The sequence below is a fragment of the Schistocerca nitens genome, chromosome 5 (genome assembly GCF_023898315.1).
Source record: "Schistocerca nitens isolate TAMUIC-IGC-003100 chromosome 5, iqSchNite1.1, whole genome shotgun sequence".
Lineage (NCBI taxonomy): Eukaryota > Metazoa > Arthropoda > Insecta > Orthoptera > Acrididae > Schistocerca > Schistocerca nitens.
Genome location: NC_064618.1, coordinates 304,133,466 through 304,150,366, shown reverse-complemented (window position 1 = coordinate 304,150,366; position 16,901 = coordinate 304,133,466).

Here is a 16,901-nt window from a genome sequence, read left to right as displayed (position 1 = left end):
GAGAATCATGTATTCCATGTCTGCCACAAGCAGGTTTTCTATTTATGGGGCGACAGCAAGAAAAGGAAATCAATTTTTGTTTAGAGCATCCACAGTCGAAATGTTAGATATTGAATAAGAAGGTCCGCTGTGGTTGCTACAAATATTTATTCAAAGGCACGATCAGTTTCGAAAAATACATTTGCATGATCAGGTATTTATCGTCAGTCCATAGAAGCGATCTATTTAAAAGCCGGAAAAAGCACATCCCCAACATTCTCATCAAGGTATTAGAAAAGAGATAGAAATTTAAAACACATTGATGAAAATGTTGGGGAATGGGCTTTTTTCGGCTTTTAGACATATCGCTTCTCTGGACTCACTACCAACACATGATGGTAGAAATATAGATTGCAAAACTGGTCGTGTCTTTGACTTTTAACAGTGGCATTAGACCTCCTTAAACAACAAGAAAAATATTTACATCTCACAAAATGTTAAATTTCCGTAAGTAAGAAAACACTGAAAGAAAACTTTCGAAGTTACTACCCAACTTACACACGGAGCACGTCCACATCTCACCACTGACTTCGAGTATCAGCCGCACGCAGCTGACGTCAATAAGTGTATGGGCCTGAAGATGACGTTGTTACAACGTTGAAACTAGTTGCTAAAATAAAATCGACACCTTAAATACAGCTGGAGGAATTTCTTCATTTTTAATGTAAATTTATACCAGCTGACGTCCCACTGTCCTCCATTTCAACTATGGATGTATTGTATTGTATGTACGAGTTGTATGTTAACAGGGGACCTAGAAACGACGGAGAGGCTTCGTCCCCGCCGCAGCCGCAGTGGTCCGCAACCCCACGACGACTACCACAGTCCACTTCACCCCTCCACAGCCCCACACCAAACCCAGGGTTATTGTGCGGTTCGGCCCCCGGTGGATCCCCCAGGGAACGTCTCACACCAGACGAGTGTAGCCCCTATGTTTGCGTGGTAGAGTAATGGTGGTGTATGCGTACGTGGAGAACTTGTTTGCGCAGCAATCGCCGACATAGTGTAACTGAGGAAGAATAAGGGGAACCAGCCTGCATTCGCCGAGGCAGATGGAAAACCGCCTAAAAACCATCCACAAACTGACCGGTTCACCGGACCTCGACACAAATCCACCGGCCGGATACGTACCGGGGACCAGGCGCTCCTTCCCTCCCGGACAGTCGTGCGTTAGACCGCACGGCCAACCAGAAAGAAGAAAGAAGAAAGAAGAAAGAAGAAAAAAAATTCTAATAATGTTAACAGCCTGTTGTAGATATTGAGACTCAGAGGTATAATCCAGTACTTTGGATTTATTTTAGTCCTTGGCATTCAAAACGATAAGATTTTGTTCATCTTAACTGGGGGCTTCGGAAACGTAAGAATAAGAAGTATGTTCTCCTGGGCTAGAAATTACTATTTTACTAACAAAACGGTAAATACTGCTGCTCTTGAAAAAATTATGCAAAATATGAATGTTTGTACTAATTTTACACCATGGAGGCTTGTATTTTGTATTCCTCGATATATTACCGTTACATCTGCTACTAATAAAGAGAGGATGGACGAATTTTCTATTTCATATCATACACTCCTGGAAATTGAAATAAGAACACCGTGAATTCATTGTCCCAGGAAGGGGAAACTTTATTGACACATTCCTGGGGTCAGATACATCACATGATCACACTGACAGAACTACAGGCACATAGACACAGGCAACAGAGCATGCACAATGTCGGCACTTGTACAGTGTATATCCACCTTTCGCAGCAATGCAGGCTGCTATTCTCCCATGGAGACGATCGTAGAGATGCTGGATGTAGTCCTGTGGAACGGCTTGCCATGCCATTTCCACCTGGCGCCTCAGTTGGACCAGCGTTCGTGCCGGACGTGCAGACCGCGTGAGACGACGCTTCATCCAGTCCCAAACATGCTCAATGGGGGACAGATCCGGAGATCTTGCTGGCCAGGGTAGTTGACTTACACCTTCTAGAGCACGTTGGGTGGCACGGGATACATGCGGACGTGCATTGTCCTGTTGGAACAGCAAGTTCCCTTGCCGGTAGAACGATGGGTTCGATGACGGTTTGGATGTACCGTGCACTATTCAGTGTCCCCTCGACGATCACCAGTGGTGTACGGCCAGTGTAGGAGATTGCTCCCCACACCATGATGCCGGGTGTTGGCCCTGTGTGCCTCGGTCGTATGCAGTCCTGATTGTGGCGCTCACCTGCACGGCGCCAAACACGCATACGACCATCATTGGCACCAAGGCAGAAGCGACTCTCATCGCTGAAGACGACACGTCTCCATTCGTCCCTCCATTCACGCCTGTCGCGACACCACTGGAGGCGGGCTGCACGATGTTGGGGCGTGAGCGGAAGACGGCCTAACGGTGTGCGGGACCGTAGCCCAGCTTCATGGAGACGGTTGCGAATGGTCCTCGCCGATACCCCAGGAGCAACAGTGTCCCTAATTTGCTGGGAAGTGGCGGTGCGGTCCCCTACGGCACTGCGTAGGATCCTACGGTCTTGGCGTGCATCCGTGCGTCGCTGCGGTCCGGTCCCAGGTCGACGGGCACGTGCACCTTCCGCCGACCACTGGCGACAACATCGATGTACTGTGGAGACCTCACGCCCCACGTGTTGAGCAATTCGGCGGTACGTCCACCCGGCCTCCCGCATGCCCACTATACGCCCTCGCTCAAAGTCCGTCAACTGCACATACGGTTCACGTCCACGCTGTCGCGGCATGCTACCAGTGTTAAAGACTGCGATGGAGCTCCGTATGCCACGGCAAACTGGCTGACACTGACGGCGGCGGTGCACAAATGCTGCGCAGCTAGCGCCATTCGACGGCCAACACCGCGGTTCCTGGTGTGTCCGCTGTGCCGTGCGTGTGATCATTGCTTGTACAGCCCTCTCGCAGTGTCCGGAGCAAGTATGGTGGGTCTGACACACCGGTGTCAATGTGTTCTTTTTTCCATTTCCAGGAGTGTATGTCCATGAAATTTGGTCAACGATAAGCTGGTTTGAAATAAACTTTCAGGTGTACAGGAAGTCCATAATTAAAGTTCTAGTATCAAAATGCTGTAGAAAGAGAACCACTGCTCTTGGGGAACATCTTATTATTGAAGCACGGGAAACGACATGAGGCAAAAAACTTTACCAACAGATGTTCCTTAAGTGTCTTAATGCAAATGAAGTCGGCTACAAATGACAGATGAATCGCGAAATGATGGCTATGGCTTGAGTTGCATATTATACTATCCGCTATGTTCAATGTGTATGACTGCACAAGTTCGGCCGCCAACAGTTGTGGCACTTTTAGCTACGTATGTCCGTCCACCACGGCAACGTCGTACCACATCATATGGGAAAAAATCAGTTTTTAATTTTCCGGAGGCCAAAAACCGCATAAAAAGGAACATGACATCGGTTTCCAATTGTTCTTGAGATTGGTGCAAAACATGTCAATAGGCTATTCACTGTTTTCTGCCACATGTTGAGGTCGAGAAACAGGTTTTTCCACAACAGATCGGAGTGTTTTGGGGATCATGTTCAGAATGCGTTGCGCTGTGCGTCCCTTCAATTCAGGTAGGTTTGTAACTGGAGCACTGAACATAACTTCTTTCAGAGAACCCCACATCAGGAGTTACGGATTAAGACAGGTGATCTGGACGGTGAGGACTTAGGGAAATTGCAGCCGATAATTCCAGCATTTCAGAAATACCCTGCAGCAGCCGCTTCGCTGGCTGTGCAATATGCAGAGCTGCGCCGCCTTGCATAAAAATGATCCTGCCCAGACATCCATGCTGTTGAAGGGTTAGAATGACGTTGATGTGGATACTACTCTCATACCGTTTATCAGTGACAGTACAGGTAACAGGACCCGCAGGATGGCTCTGATATAAGCGAAGCCAACAAACCGCACCACCTTAGCGGAATGAAGTAGTACCGGTTGATGTGCGTGCCGTTTTTACGCTGCCCACATTTTTCAATTCGGCGTCTTTACGTACCCTATGAGATGCAAGTGGGCTTTGTCTGTCCACAGAATGTTCCAAGGCCGTTCATTGTCCACTTCCACCCAACAAGAAGATCCAGAGCGAACCTCTGTCGTTCTGGCTGAACGTAGGTAATTTTGTAGGAACAACAATGCAGGATGTTTCTTCAGATTGTATGCACCGTGCTCGTAGGCATATCCAGCGTTCGGGTAATTCCCCGTGCACACCGCCGTCCGATCTCTCTTGCAGTGTTGCAGGCACATCTTTGACGGACGTCGAATCAACTGCTTTCTTCCCTCTGCTGCACTGCACTTCAAATGAACCTGTCTTTTCGAATTTTGTAGTAATTATTTCGAGCATCTAAGCAGACATCGAACCAATGCCTTTCTTCATATACTTACTGTGTGGAAAGTCTACACAGCTACTGGCGCACAACCACCGATTCTCTTACAGGGGCTTTACCAGCAGCACGCACTCCATCATGGAGACAGCCACGTAGGGCGACTCGGATGCCAACTGTGGAACAGCCGCATGCTGCGCGCCTGTCGCTGTGCGTACGCTGACGCTTACAGCGCTATCTGCTGTCCAAATTTTCATTAATTTTTTTTGTTCCGTGACTTTTCCCCTGCGTCAATAAAGTGCTATACGAACTTGACGTCTACTGAACAGTGATTGTCTTTCTACAGCGTTTTGAAACTATGGACATCCTGTATATCAAAAATATTGGGATTCATGATTCACCGATTGACACCACCTTTACACCTCCCTTCTTCCAGTGATGTGGAGTTGTATAAAATGGCGAAGGAGCAGCGAAGGCGACCCCACTACGTTTTTGCTCTCCTACCTCCCTTTTTTTCCCCTCATCTCTCCAGGTCCCCCCATCTGCCCTTGGCTGTGGTGTGTCATCTTCGTGTCGACTTCTTAGTGCAGTGTTTTAAGTAAATAAGTATTGTGCGTCTTTTCCGAAAAGAAATCATACTGTCGCTGGGTGTGATATTTTTTTATATCTCTTGCGAAAAGGAACTAGACTGTCGCCGTGTTTCTTTAATTGTCTGTCTACTATTTTACTTGTCTGCTTCCTGTGTATCTTATTAGCATCTCCAACTCTTTGTTTTATGTTTTAACTTCCACAATTTTCCACCATTTTACAATTTAAGACAACGTTTTTATCGCCTGCTTTTATTGTTTTTTATCTTCTTCTCATGTTTTAAAAATTCTGTAGGCTGAAGAGCGGCATACTAAGCTGCTGACAGCCCCGCCCCATTCGGGGAGGGGGGGAGGGGGGAAATCGAAACTCAGAAAGGAAAAAAAAGGGGAGGCAACACAAAAGTCGGAACCTCCAAGTTTTTCTGTCAATGTTTAACTTTATTTTACTCAACAGCTCAAAAGAAAGGAAGGAAGTCTTGTCCCGTTGACGACAAGAGCACAGGACAAACTCGTACTGCAGAGGAATGGGCCAGATTATCGTGACATTTCAACGGAAAAAATTACCGAAATTGTCTGAAGTCATTGGGGGAAAACATTGAAAAACATGTGGGTGGCCGGACAGCTATTTGAATCCTGCTCCTCCTACATGTGTGTCTGCTGTTTAAGCAGTCGAGGAAAGAAACCAAATTAAGCGCTCTTTTCTTGCCTACTCCCATTCAACATAAGCCCACACACGTTCGCAGCTATTGAGGCTGTGCAAATTTTTATTTGAGTAGATAAGACAATTACGCGGTTGCTTTCCTACACAATGATTGCTATCTCCTTGTTCTGTCCCAAAAGGGGCAATCGGGACCGACCATGCGCCGTGCCATCACATGACAATGGCATCATTTGGCGTACGGAGAGGGGTGGGGTGAGCACACCGCTCTCCTGCTGGTTCTCGACTTCCTTGGCCTTGGTGCCATCACTTCCCAATCAAATAGCTCCTCATTGAAATCGTAAAGTTAAACGCACCTCCTTCAAGTCCTCCCACTAGAAAAAAATCTCTCGTAGTGCTGGAAATGGAATCCGGATCCTCCGTATAGCAGCCAGATTCGATGACCTTTGAGCTAAGGAGGCGGACCGGACAGTCACACACTCGGTATCGTAAATAAACTCTCAATTTTCTCATTTTTTATCTAAATATATATATTTTTTCTTGTAGATGGCACTGAGCACTCATATACTCGAAACCACATTCCAAAAAAGGGCCAGCATTGCTCCAGAAAATGTAACAGGATATTACGTACACAAAATGCATATACACTGAAACGCCAAAGAAACTGGTATAGGCATTCGTAATCAAATACAGAGATATGTAAACTGGCTGAATACGGTGCTGCTCCCGGCAACGCCTATAAGACAACAAGTCCCTGGCGCTGTTGTCAGAATGTCACTGCTGCTGCAATGGCAGGATATCAAGTTTTAAATTAGTTTTAACGTACTGTTATAGTCGGCGCACGGCAGAATCTCTGAGGTGGCGATGAAGAGGGGATTTTCCCATAAGACCATTTCACGAGTGTACAGCGAATGTCAGGAATCCAGAAAACATCAAATCTCCGACATCGCTGCGGCCGGAAAAAGATCCTGCAAGAACGGGGCCAACGACAACTGAAGAGAATCGTTAAGCGTGAGAGAAGTGGAACCCATTCGCAACTTGCTGCACATTTCAATGCTGCGTCGCAAACAAGTGTCAGCGTACGAACCATTGAAAGGAACATCATCGATATGGGCTATCGGAGCCGAAGGCCCACGCTTGTACCTTTAATGACTGCATGACACAAAGCCTTAAGCCTCGCCAGGGCCCGTCAACACCGACATTGGACTGTTGTTGACTGGAAACATGTTGCCTGGTCGAACGAGTCTTGTTTCAAATTCTATGGAGTAAATGGATGTGTACGAGTATGCAGACAACCTCATGAATCCATGGATCCTGCATGTCAGCAGGGGTATGTTCAAGCTGTTGGAGGCTCTATAATGATGTGGGACGTGTGCAGTTGGAGTGATATGTGACTACTGATACGTCTAGAGACGACTCTGAGATATGACACGTACATAAGCATCCTGTCTGATCACCTGAATCTGTTCATGTTCATTGTGCATTCTGACGTACTTGGGCAATTCCAGCAGGGCAGTGCGACACCCCACACGTCCAGAATTGCTACAGAGTGGCTCCAGGAACACCTGAGTTTAAACACTTCCTCTGGCCACCAAACGCCCCAGACGACCATTATTGAGCACATGTGGGATTCCTTGTAACGTGCTGTCCAGAAGAGATCTCGACCCCTTCCTACTCTTATGGATTTATGGACAGCCCTGTAGGATTCATGGTGTTAGTTCCCTCCAGCACTACTTCAGACATTAGTCGAGTCCATGTCACTTTGCGTTGCGGCACTTCTGCGTTCTCGAGGAGGCCCTACGTGATATTAGGTAGGTGTACCAGTTTCTGTGGCTCTTCAGTGCAGATTGAAATCGTAAAAAGTATCGAAGGCGGGGTTTGCTGTCTACGGATCTGCGGATAACCAGACTGACTGAATGGTAATATACGATAGTGAATGTACAGACGCACATAAGCACCAAACATTTTTTTCTTTTTCACAACTACGTCGGCGTCCGTCGGTCTGCAGCGATTCCCGTAGCAATTCTCATGAGATTTAATTTAACGAGCCTATCCTTGCACATGGGAAGCAGCATTCTTCATTTTTCTCGTCCGCTACGTGCAAGCAAGAGGTACCGCGATTCGTCACGCCAAAGCAACGAGACCATAAAGGTCACTGTAAATATTTCTTTTGTTAGCGCAAGAGTTAAGAGTAACGGCAACGGTCGATTTCTGTGCCAAAAGTCGACTGGACATGTTCGGAAGTTAGTCATCAGTCAACAATATTATTTCATGTACGATACGTCATTCATGAGCAACTGAAGGAGTACCTCACAACTTATAACATCCACAATAAATATCACTCACGCTTCAGGGAACTCCATAGCACAGCAACCGCACTAAAAACATGCCCTAGACAAAAAAAAAAAGAAAAACAGCCATTTTAGCACTGGTTGATTTAAGCAGGTTGTCGCTACCGTTGATTTCGATAAATTACTTATGGAAGTGAAATATCTGCATTTTTCTTAATCAGTGCTACTTCGAAATAGATGTCAACGACCAAATGAAACTACACTCCTGGAAATTGAAATAAGAACACCGTGAATTCATTGTCCCAGGAAGGGGAAACTTTATTGACACATTCCTGGGGTCAGATACATCACATGATCACACTGACAGAACCACAGGCACATAGACACAGGCAACAGAGCATGCACAATGTCGGCACTAGTACAGTGTATATCCACCTTTCGCAGCAATGCAGGCTGCTATTCTCCCATGGAGACGATCGTAGAGATGCTGGATGTAGTCCTGTGGAGCGGCTTGCCATGCCATTTCCACCTGGCGCCTCAGTTGGACCAGCGTTCGTGCTGGACGTGCAGACCGCGTGAGACGACGCTTCATCCAGTCCCAAACATGCTCAATGGGGGACAGATCCGGAGATCTTGCTGGCCAGGGTAGTTGACTTACACCTTCTAGAGCACGTTGGGTGGCACGGGATACATGCGGACGTGCATTGTCCTGTTGGAACAGCAAGTTCCCTTGCCGGTCTAGGAATGGTAGAACGATGGGTTCGATGACGGTTTGGATGTACCGTGCACTATTCAGTGTCCCCTCGACGATCACCAGTGGTGTATGGCCAGTGTAGGAGATCGCTCCCCACACCATGATGCCGGGTGTTGGCCCTGTGTGCCTCGGTCGTATGCAGTCCTGATTGTGGCGCTCACCTGCACGGCGCCAAACACGCATACGACCATCATTGGCACCAAGGCAGAAGCGACTCTCATCGCTGAAGACGACACGTCTCCATTCGTCCCTCCATTCACGCCTGTCGCGACACCACTGGAGGCGGGCTGCACGATGTTGGGGCGTGAGCGGAAGACGGCCTAACGGTGTGCGGGACCGTAGCCCAGCTTCATGGAGACGGTTGCGAATGGTCCTCGCCGATACCCCAGGAGCAACAGTGTCCCTAATTTGCTGGGAAGTGGCGGTGCGGTCCCCTACGGCACTGCGTAGGATCCTACGGTCTTGGCGTGCATCCGTGCGTCGCTGCGGTCCGGTCCCAGGTCGACGGGCACGTGCACCTTCCGCCGACCACTGGCGACAACATCGATGTACTGTGGAGACCTCACGCCCCACGTGTCTAGCATTTCGGCGGTACGTCCACCCGGCCTCCCGCATGCCCACTATACGCCCTCCCTCAAAGTCCGTCAACTGCACATACGGTTCACGTCCACGCTGTCGCGGCATGCTACCAGTGTTAAAGACTGCGATGGAGCTCCGTATGCCACGGCAAACTGGCTGACACTAACGGCGGCGGTGCACAAATGCTGCGCAGCTAGCGCCATTCGACGGCCAACACCGCGGTTCCTGGTGTGTCCGCTGTGCCGTGCGTGTGATCATTGCTTGTACAGCCCTCTCGCAGTGTCCGGAGCAAGTATGGTGGGTCTGACACACCGGTGTCAATGTGTTCTTTTTTCCATTTCCAGGAGTGTATATGGTTCGAGAGACGTTTTCAAGTCTCTGAAAATATGCACCGAGCCCGAATCGTACCTTCAAATTTTCATTAGTCGCTTCAGCCTGAATATACACAATACACCTGTCAACGAGCCATGTGTAGGTCGGACTAGTCATCATATTAAAAGGTAATGCCTAGAGTTCCTCAGGGTTCTATCCTTGGTCCACTGCTTTCTCGTTGTGTATCAATGATATTTTATCTGCACTTCACTTTTGTAACTACCACGAATACGTTGACCATATCTGGCTGTACAACCCCAAGAACATTGCTGCTGCTGCAACAGATACGATTAACAGTCTTTGCTCTGTGCAACAGTGGGCACACTAATCCATAAGAAGTCACAAGTTATCCTAACATCCCATCGAAAGTTGATCACAGAAGATTTTCGTGAAACAGTCCTTCAATACTTCTCAGTGGCATCCAGTTACCGTTTCAAAACAAATTAACTAGACATAATCTTGGATGAGCATCTAAATTGGGAAGAACAAATTGTGACAGTTTGCAGGAAATCTCTCTGTTGCCTACATGCAATCCAAAAATTAAAAAAAAATGCAGTCTGAAATTAAACAAAAATTAATTTAGTTGTTATCCCTGCCAAACCTATATTTCTGTGGTGTGTTTCAACAATACATAAATATTGAAAACTCCAGATGACTCGAGCTAATGATGAAAGCTTACGTAAGATACGTGTGGAACATTCGGTTGTTTATTAATAATGGAAATGAAATTCCTGCGTGAGCCTGCTGTCGTTGTCAATATTTCGTGAAGACGTAAGATAAAATTTTAATTTCCTCTTGTATGTAGAATGGTTTAGATTAAGACACATATTACAGGTTAGTTTGTTTCATAGTTGTATGACTGAAATGAAGAAGAAGGTAAAGAAAGACTTAATGTTGTGCAAAGGTGCAATCAAAATGCTGGACTTATCCGATCTGGTATTGCAGTTGTGGAATGATGATATGTATCTGATACGTGAGGACAGCTATTGAGGACACGAGTGACTGAGAAACAGATGAAGGAAAAAATGTGTGTGTGTGAATTCCTAAGGGACAAAACTGCTGAGATCATCGATCCCTAGACTTACACACTCCTTAAACTAACTTGTGCCAATAACACCACACGCACCCATACCCGAGGGAGGACTCGAACCTCCGGCGGGAGGGCCGCGCAATCCGTGACATGGCGCCTCTAACCGTGCGGCAACTCCGCGCGGCTCGATGAAGGAAAAAAAGCGTGTAAATCTTTCGCCTATCCGGTCGCATCCAAGGTAGTTGAATGTAGGTAGTACTGATACGATTAAACAAACGAATATTTTTGTGAATAAAACCGTCTAGATCGCTACTAAACTTTTTCTTCGTTTGTTACACCGTTTCGGCTGCTACTGTCATCAGATATGAAAAACCAAAGAATCTGCAGAACAAGGTCCATTGTCAGTACTAAAATCTGTACTCAATCGCGGCGTGGAAGAGAATCGGGGCACCCTGATCAGGCACAAGTTTTAATATTAGCAATGGCTCTCGTTCTGTAAATTCTAAGCTTTTGAGTATCTCGTGATGTCTGTAGCTGAAAAGGCGTATTATATAAAGAAAAACGTTAGTAACGATCTAGACCTTTTTATTCACAAAAATGTTCCGTTGTTTAATCGTATCAGTCCTTCCTACACGCAGTTAGGTTGGATGCGACCTGGTACGATACGTGATTTCCACACACACTGTTTCCTCCTTTGGTTTCTCAGTTACTGGTGTTCTCAAGTATCTCTCGTCATGTATCAAATACCTATCATTATTCCACAACTGCAACACCAGACCAGATACGTGTAGCATTTTACAGTACCTTTGCACGCCACTGAATCTTTCTCCGGCTCCCCTCCATTGCAGCCCTAAGACTATATTACAAAATACCCTGTAACCTTTTGTCTTATACAAAACCGCTCAGCATTCAAAAGGAAATTAAAACTTTATCTTTTATCATCGGTGTAGCTTTCGTATCTATGCTTTTCTGATCTGTTTATAATACTGTTTTCTGTTTTTAAACTCAAGTACTAATCGTATGCTACTATTTCTCGCTCTTTGTCTAATCAGCCAAGTTCTTTTCCAGACTTATTCTTTCTGTTCTGTTGTCAAACGTTTCTGTTAGATGTGACTACACACATTCGACAAGTAAGTAATGGCAAAACTGCCTAACATTAATATGTCTAACATTTCTTAAATTCCACATATTCATTACGATACATATTGTCACTGCTATTATATTATTATTACTTACTTTTGAATACATTATGGGCACAGCAGTGATCAATGTCTTATAAATAATTACTATTAAAAACAGTCTTGATCACGATTTATTTAACAAGGTGACCGGTTTCAACCACTACTGTGGTCATCTTCAGACCATTGAGTAGGAACCTCTTTCTGTTGAACAGAAAGAGGTTCCTACTCAATGGTCTGAAGATGACCACAGTAGTGGTTGAAACCGGTCACCTTGTTAAATAAATCGTGATCAAGACTGTTTTTAATAGTAATTATTATTATTACTGGCTGAGTACCAAGTGCTGCCTGGGTATGTACTTATTCGAATGGTCTGTTAACCCATCTCCTTCCTCCCCCATTCTCTGTTCATCTCCTCCTCGCCTCACTCCATTCGTCTCCTCCTCTTTTCTTCCTCTACACATTTCGTCCTCTTGCCTCTCTGTGTGTCCATTTCCTCCTCTTCCCTTCTCCTCAGCATTTCCTCCTTCCGCTCTCTCTCTGTCATCCTCCTCCTCCCTTCTCTCTGTCCGTTTCCTCCACTTTCCGTTCTCTTTCTATCTCTTCCTCTCCCCTTCTCTATCCGTCTCCTCCTCTTCCCTTTCTGTCCGTTTCCCGCTCTCCCTCTCTCAGTCCATCTTTCTGTGTGCCCATCTCCTCTTTCTCCCTCTCTGCTTTTCCATCTCCACCTACGCTCTTCCCTCTCCACGGTATCACCCCTAAATTAATGGGAAGTTGCTGGTTCTGACTCTCACACTATATCTTTCACATAGTAAGTAGTATTAGCACCATGTTTGGTTGAAATCGGTCCAGGAATTTAGATGGATCTCTTTCCCATGGCATTATGGCGTCATATCTCCTGAAATATGTGTTTCTACTTTCAGCGGCATATGTGGACACCATCTGCAAAAATGTGTCGCGTAAATATTTAGTATCAAGGATGGAATAAATTTAAACGTAATGCATGATGCGCAAGTTTTTCACCCATCCCAATGGATCTCCTAAACTATATGTCGCAAAATGATAAAATTTTGCAGGTTTATTTAGTGGTACGTGTGAATATTGTCTGACAAAACATTTCGTGAACACTGTCACTAGTAAAGAAGTAATAAATTAAAACGTCATGCCTGATGCGGTGGTTTTCCTGCATGAACAGCAAAAATGTAATAAGAGATAAACTTTTTTTCTTTCATCATTTCGTGGGGATTGTTAGTAAGAGAAAGTTTCGTAGAAGTTTATAATTATGTGTAGTGTCTGCTGCAAGTCATTGAGTGGGCTCATTCTCAAAGACAGGATGAATAAAGTCTGGTTATTCGCACGTCGTGTGCTACACATTTTTTCACCCCCACTCTTTTGAAAGGTAGGAGGTTATTGAGCCACAGCGATTCTTTCCAGTCGGTAAGTAAGGTGTGTACCAAGTTTGGTAGAAATCGGTCCAGCAGATTAGGAAGAACTGTGGAACACACATACATACAAACAACCATTTTTATAATATATATCGATCGTTATTATAATTATAATAATAATAATTATTATTATTATTATTAACATTTTAATAAGATATTGCACTTGTTTGAAGAAAAGTGCACTATTTAGTCTCTCAGGGAGTCTGATTAGGTGTGAGAGAGGACATGAAGGCCGTAATTCTGGCAGGCGAACCAAATAAGTGAATAAATAAGTTAGTTATGAGACGATGAAAGGCAAAACGATTTCTTGAAAACGAAAGTTGCAGTGCAATCATCAAGATATTTTATTTGTGTACTTCTCTTCATTTTAGGAGGTTTCAGGTTCGTAGTTACTGACAGAGCAATATAAAATAATTATTCGCTTTCAGAGTCATTAATTTTTTATTTGATGATAACTAGGAACGAGAGGAGCAGTCTCGCTTGCAAAACCAGTTCTCAGAATGAGTGTTACTTTAAGTGAGATGGTATATGATAGAACTGCAGTAAAACTAGTGTCACAAATTTAACGCTCCATATCGCACTAGACCAAAATGCAGTGACTGTCAGAAAGTTGCTGTACCTACATGAAAATGTCCAATTATTATTGTAGAAGGCAAATGCATCTAAAGTTTTATTAGTTATTTATAAACTAGTAAACACATGTCGAACAAACATAGTGCCTTGAAGTTACACACTGGCTCAAAACAGAGAATATCCCAGTATGTAATTCTTTTCGTGTCTCTTTCTACAGACAGAACCTATCTTTAAGATTTAGTACCACTTCATAACGAATGTAGAAAAGTCACTGAATACAACTGAAATAACTGAAATAAAGTTACGCTACTATTGTCATACACAGTTATGACTTGTTAAAAGTAATGCTTGGACAGACGAACAATACAAATAGTAATCCTTCTCTTTCGGAAGCATTTATATGCCTATAATTGTATAGGTGGTAGTGACAGGAGAACAGTTAAATAGTACGTGCAGCACACAGTATTTCTGTTCGGCGTGAGATCGGTTTTAATCATGAATGTTCATTTACAATTTTTCGCCTAGTTATCTCTGACGACTGATACTCTTACGAAATTGGAATTATATTAATACCTTCAGTTGCTAACGGGCGTTGATATATATCAACAAGGACAGGTGAAAATGTGTGCCCCGATCGGGACTCGAAACCGGGATCTCCTGCTTACGTGGCAGACGTTCTAACCATGTGAGCCACCGAGGGCACAGAAGATAGCCCCACTGCAGGGACTATGTCGCACACGCCTCCCGCGAGACCCACATTCTCACCTTATACGTCCACACACTACGTTCGTAGTGTCCCTACCCAACACACTCATTACTCGTGGAAGTCATTCTTACCAAGTCCCGTAAGAGTTCAGGGAATATGTGTGCATTCGCACAGAAGAAGGAGGTCATGGCCGGTGTTGCCAGAACTATATACTTATATGGATATGGTGTCTGTTCTTTCGGACGTGTCCGAAAGGACAGACACCATATCCATATAAGTATACTGATACTTTTTGTCCATAAGTGAACGCCCAAGTATAGCTGTAAATGCCTATGCTCCTGATGCCATTAATAAGAGAGAGAGTGAAGAGGTGATCGATCCAGGAGATAATGAGACCGGATCCTGTCCCCGGAAGAAATGTGCATCACCGTGCACTGTTTTGCATTCATATCTACATTTACATCTACATCTAATGTCTCCGAACCATTGAAAAGTTTAGAGACTATTGGCCATTGTACCAAACATTGGGGCTTTTTCCTATTCCATTTGCGCCTGGACCGCGGAAAGAATAGTGTTAAACAACCTCTGGTTATGCAGTAACTGCTTTTCTCTTTGTGGTATTTAGGGGAGAGATAATTCGATGGTTCTGCAATATTCCTAGTCTTCTTACTTAAAGCTGGTTTGCCAGTAGGTTTTCACGGGATTGTTGGATCTAACTGCAAGCGTCTGCCAGTTGAGTATCTTAAGAATCTCCGTGACGCTGTCCCAAGGGTCAAACAAACCCGCGAACTATCGTATTGTCCTTCTTTGTATTACTTTGTCATCCTCTGTTTGTGCTATTTGTATGGGACCGACGTATGTTGTTACGTCAGGTCCAAGGCCGCTTCCTGATACCCTGGCATCCTGGCGACCAGTTGCTCGAAATATGCACCACGCAGCAGACACAAACCAGTGGCAGCTGTATTATAATAGTGGAATATTCACCTGGGATTTCTTGGGACCTGTCGTAGAAGCCTCCATGATAGCTGTGGACTAGATGATCATTACTGCGGGCCATTTGCTTCCCTCCATGCTTAACGTCTTCCGGGCAGCTATGGTAGCTTACGAGGGATGTTCGGGAAGTAACTTCTGATCGGTCAAGAAATGGAAACCTCTGTGAAAATCTAATAAACCTTTGCACATATGTGTTCGACAGTCATTAGTATGCCTGGCGGTTACATCACTTCGCTTTTTTCAGTTCTGAGCGCATGGTGAGCACATAAAGATGCGTAGAGAATAGAGTCTCCCGCCATATGTGAGGTCCTGGTGAGAGATTTCGCCTGATGTTATGCAGCCCAGATTACAGAATTGTCATACGGTTCCTACTTTGTGACAATTCTCGGTCGCTATCTGCAGGGGCAATGAAAATGCTCCTGCAGCGTTTTTGATGGGAAGTGTTTGATCACCAGCTCTACACCCGTAATTGGCTCCCTCATCTCTGCTCGCATTAACTACTGGCTGTGAAGACAACGTTTTCGCACAGACAACGAGATACAGATGAGCGTAGAGAATTGGTGGGAAGCACAGGGTTATTGGAAAGTTGGTACAACGATATGACAAATGTCTAGGTCGGAGCGGTGACTATGTAGAGCAGTGGCTGGATGCTGTAGCTAACTGTTGCAGATAAAATATTTCTGATTTTCAAAGTGGTTCCCATTTCGCGATCAGTCGGAACTTGCTTTCCGAATAGCCCTAGTACATCACGATAACTGTCCACAACAGAAAGCCAGAAGAGTGCTACAGTGGTTTGAGGAGCGTGATAGTGCACTAACGCTAATTTCTTTGCCACTTAGTTCACCTTATCTCTGCCGATTGGAAAATATCTGTCACGGTATCGGGCGCCAGCTCCAAGCCCATTAACCACTGCCCCCTAATTTAATTTAATACGTGACATGCGAGTAGACGTCCGGTGCCATGTACCTCAGGAAACCACCAAGGACTTCTCGAATTTATGTCAGACAAGCTACTGCTTTGTTACATTACAAAGATGAACCAACTCGCTACCAAGCGCGTTTTCTCGGTTGTCTCATCAATGGAAGTCGTTGGCTCAGTATTGTGGCGCGTGCTCATATATTTCTCCAGAACTCAATCTGTCAAGATTTAGCAACCATCATTTACTAAAATGGTAATTCGGCAGCGTTCACTCCCAACAGAGCCTGCTTTTTTTGGAACAGAAATGATCAGAAATTTCTTGAAACGTGACGTTATTTAGCGTGCCTCGTATGTTCTGCTTATAGGTTAGAACAGGTATGACGTGGATGACTCCAAAACAGCCTCAGTAACTCTAAAGAAATATCGTCCATTCATGAGGCCTTCTTTCGACGT